The sequence below is a fragment of the Trichechus manatus genome, unplaced genomic scaffold (assembly GCF_000243295.1).
Source record: "Trichechus manatus latirostris isolate Lorelei unplaced genomic scaffold, TriManLat1.0 scaffold00123, whole genome shotgun sequence".
NCBI classification, from domain to species: domain Eukaryota; kingdom Metazoa; phylum Chordata; class Mammalia; order Sirenia; family Trichechidae; genus Trichechus; species Trichechus manatus.
Genome location: NW_004444059.1, coordinates 2,673,706 through 2,678,144, shown reverse-complemented (window position 1 = coordinate 2,678,144; position 4,439 = coordinate 2,673,706). Strand labels below are relative to the sequence as shown.

The 4,439-nt window shown below is 37.0% G+C and overlaps 1 protein-coding gene across 1 annotated transcript in view; it reads left to right on the top strand.

The window, feature by feature from the left end:
• ARID2 (AT-rich interaction domain 2) overlaps positions 1 to 112 on the top strand; it is a 218,639-nt gene extending 218,527 nt beyond the window's left edge. The window contains exon 21 of the mRNA XM_004384559.3: positions 1 to 112. This exon is cut by the window's left edge and continues 3,058 nt beyond it. The gene's annotated coding sequence lies outside the window, so the exon portion shown is untranslated.
• The last annotated feature ends 4,327 nt before the right edge of the window (positions 113 to 4,439 follow it).

Here is a 4,439-nt window from a genome sequence, read left to right as displayed (position 1 = left end):
GAGACTTGGTAATACAAGCCACACATGAAAAATCGTCTCATTACTTTATAGTCATGCCATGTATGTTTTTTTAACCATAAAATGACAATAAAAATGATTTTTCAAATGAGAATGTTTTGGATAAGTGACTTCTGTCCTGATCTTAATCACTGTGAGTAAAGTATTAAACACCAAAGAAAACATGACGTCCTGTCTCACCAAAGCAGACGCTGATGAGGAGCAGGAATGGAGCTACAGGACGAACCAGTAGGCACTTGGCACTTTGCTCATTGATCATTTTTACCAACAGTAGTAAGCTAACAGAAAAAAAGCCCAATATCTACCCAAGGGAGGTTTTAGCTTATCACTCCCATATGGCTTAACTCTTCTGAGAGTACGTAAAACTTTGACTAGACTTCTCCCAAGGCTGCAAAGACAGCACCACTTTGTAATGATGTTACAGCCAGGGCTAATCTTTTCTACCACGTTGATATTTGCGAATCTTCAGTTACATTTACATAGCCTCATTTCATGAAGAAAGGGAGCAAATGCTTCTATAGGTAAAAAGTAGGTAGAAGATTGCATTATATATGAATGAAAAAGGCTAACACACATCGTCATATACTTAAGTAAACATCCGTATCCTTTGGTAGTAAGATTACACTTACTGAGTCCAGCACAACTAGCTGGTGCTCGGCTACCACCACTCACTGCTCTGACAGGGATCACAGTAAGAGGGTTGCGGACAGAGCTGGAGAAAAATGTAGAACAAAATTCAAACTCACAAAGACCAGACTTAACTGGTCTGAGAGAGACTGGAGAAACCCCGAGAGTATGGCCCCCAGACACCCTTTAACTCAGTATTAAAGTCACTTCTGTGGTTCACCCTTCAGCCAAAGATTAGACAGGCCCCTAAAACAGTAATACACGTAGCTCAACCATGTATACAAGACTAAATGGGCACACCAGGCCAGGGGCAAGTATGAGAAGGCAGGAGGGGTCAGGAAAGCTGCACGAATGGAAATGGGGAACCCACTGTCAAGAAGGAGAGAGTGTTGACATGTCACGGGGTTGGCAACCAATGTCACAAAACAATATGTGTATCGTTTAATGAGAAACTAATTTGTTCTGTAAACCTTCACTTAAAGCACAATTTAGAAAAAAAAAAGAAAGATTACAGCCTTGGAAACCCTATGCACCAGTTCTAGTCTGCCCTTTAGGGTTGCTACGAGTCAAAATAGGTTCGACGGCAATGAAGTTATTTTTATATGTGTGTGTGTGTGTATATATATATATGTATACATATATATATATATGTATACACATATGTATATGTTTATTTTTACAGATTTCATAGCTTGTTATTTAACATATTTTGTACATTATTAAACATACTCAAATTTTTTAATAAAAAAATACTAAAATATTAAGAGGAAAAACTATTAAGTCCTGGTTCCTGTGGATTTCAGTCTGAAATACAATTGGATACATGTATTCAAAAGATTAAGTGCCTTTTTAAAAAGTAATTTTTGTGAATAATACAGTCACTTGATTCAAGAATCAGTAAGTTCTCATATGATAAATAAGTGGACCTGTGTAACCACAACACAGAGAGCCTAATTTTAAAGAGTAATTAAGAGAATTCTTTCCAAGGGGTTTCAGTCTCAAGGCCAGGAACCTGCTGCTGTGTACATATAAACACACGCCTATTTTTGATACAAATTTTTAAAAATAATTTGCTACATTATTTCTATCAAGTATTTTCCTATATAGTTGTCCTTTTAAGGTTTTTCGTAATTCCTCATATTTATTTTCCAAGTATTTCATTAATTTAGCATCACTTAAATTAACTTTTTAGAGCCAGAAGAACTTTCTGGGAATTCCCTTAACAAAGGGACATCTCTAAGTCAAATGTTTATAGTCGGCTGAAACCACAGTTCAAAATCAACAACTACCCATTCTGCTATATAGTTTTAACGATTGTTAGCCGACTGTTTGGGAAAGAGTCATCCCTCCTAAACATTTTAAGGACATTAATAGGATTTTTTTTTTCCTGTTTATACTTCTTTTAAATCTTGTTCAACTGACAGTGTTGATGGAGTACACAAAGGTTAAGGAGACACAACCCTGCTTTGAGGTTAGGACAAATACACAAATATTACCCAGTTATGATAAAATGTAAAAGAGATGCCATAAGAGAATTATAAATTGTATTTTGGGAGTCAGTAATGTGAGGAAACCCTGGTGGTGTAGTGGTTAAGTGCTACAGCTGCTAACCAAAAGGTTGCCAGTTCAAATCCACCAGGTGCTCTTGGAAACTATGGAGCAGTTCTACTCTGCCCTACAGGGTCGCTATGAGTCGGAATCAACTCGACGGCAATGGGTTGTTTTTTCTTTTTTTTAAACGTGAGAGGCTTCGTTTGATTGATGGGTGGAGAAGTGGAAGTAGGAAGAGCTTTGTGGAGAAGGAAAATCATCTTTTAATAAGGGAATAAGACCTGATAAACATTTGACAGACTTAATAGGCATAGAGGGTGAATTTGGAGATGTCTTGTTCAGGGGAGGGGGGCGGTTATAGATTAACTAGTGCAAGGGATTAGTAAAAGATTAAAGCCAGAAACATGCACAAAAATGCACAGGCATAAAACTTGTAACAGAAGTTCAGGGAGGAGCAGATGTTGCTAAAGAAGAAGAACAGCCCAGGACATCATAATAAGGGGGACCCGAAGGGCTCCGCAAAGTGTAGTCTGGAAATTAATCACAAATAGGTTTAGCTAAGACATTTGGTGAGAGGGTTCCAGAATTCCTGGGTTGTACAATGTAACTACCTAAACTGATGGGGAACACTTGTAGCCTTTTAGAGAGGACTTAAGGATTCGAATTATCCAATATGATGCCCTGTCTGCAGCTAAACTGTGAAACAACACTAGTTTTCAGGTCCATCAGGCAATTTTCTGAGTTGTGCAACCTTTGAAAATGAAATTACTTCTGGTCTTTAGATAAAAATTGGCATGGTTTGTTAAAAGAATAACTTGGTTTTGAAAGAACGGACCTGAAAGCTGGCACAGTCTCTTACAGAAAGAACAATTTTATATTTCTGCACAATTTTACTATCTTGCACATATTAGGTACTTGCGTGTTTGTTGATATATACTGTTTTTGGTCCCAAACAAGTACATTTTATAAGATGCATAATTATTCTTTCAGTGAGGTGGTTTTTTTTTTTTTTCCCCCAGCAAAATTCAAGGATTTATTTCCCTACCCCCTACCCCTACCCCACCCCCACTGGGATGGATTGAGAGAAAGGGAAGAAGAAATGGTAGTGATTTGACTACTTCTAGTCAAATTCTGGAGCCCTGGTGGTGTAGTGGTTAAGAGCTTGGCTGCTACCCAAAAGGTTGACAGTTCAAATCCACCAGCTGCTCCTTGGAAAATATGAGGCAGTTCTACTCTGTCCTACAGGGTTGCTATGGTTGGAATTGACTCTATGCAACGGGTTTAATTTTTTTTTTAGTCAAAGTCTATTCCATTGAGCTATACGTCTAGCCTTATAATAGTGCCACACTGTTTTGATTACTGTAGCTTTATAGTGCATTTTGAAATTGGGACATATGAGTCCTCTTACTTTGTTCTACTTTTCAAAATTGTTCTGGGTATTCGGGGCCCCTTGCAATATTTGAGGATCAGCTTTTCCATTTCTGCAAAAAACACTGTTGAAATTTTGATAGGGATTGCGTTGAATCTATAGATTACTTTGGGTAGTATTGACATCTTAACAATATTAAATCTCCAATCTATGAACAAGGAATATCTTTCCATTTATTTACCAGTTGCTGTTGAGTGAACTCCAACTCATGAAGACCCCATATGTATCAGAGTTGAACTGTGCTCCATAGGTTTTTGAATGGCTGATTTTTTTTCAGAAGTGGATTATCTCCATTTATTTAGGTCTCGTTTAATTTCTTTCAGCAACGTTTTATAGTTTTCAGTGTTAGAATTTTTCATCTTCTTGGTTAAATTTATTCTTAGGCATTTTATTCTTTTAGATGCTATTGTAAATGGAATGCTTTAATTTCCTTTTCAGGTTATTCATTGCTAGTGTATAGAAACACAACTGATTTTTGTGTTGATCTTGTACCTGCATGTTTGCTGAATTTGTTTATTAGCTCTATTAGCTTTCTTGTGGATTCTTTGGAATTTTCTATGTATAGGCTCATGTCATCTGCAAATAGACACAGTTTTACTTCTTCCTTTTTGATTGGTATGACTTATTTTTCTTGACTTACTGCTCTGGCTAAAACTTCAGTACAGCGTTGACTAGTGGTGATGACAGTAGGCATCCATGTCCTGTTCCTGATTTTAGGGGGAAAGCTTTCAGTCTTTCACCATTGGGTATGATGTTAGCAATGGATTTTTCATAATGACCTTTATCATATTCATGAATTTCCCTTTTATTCCTA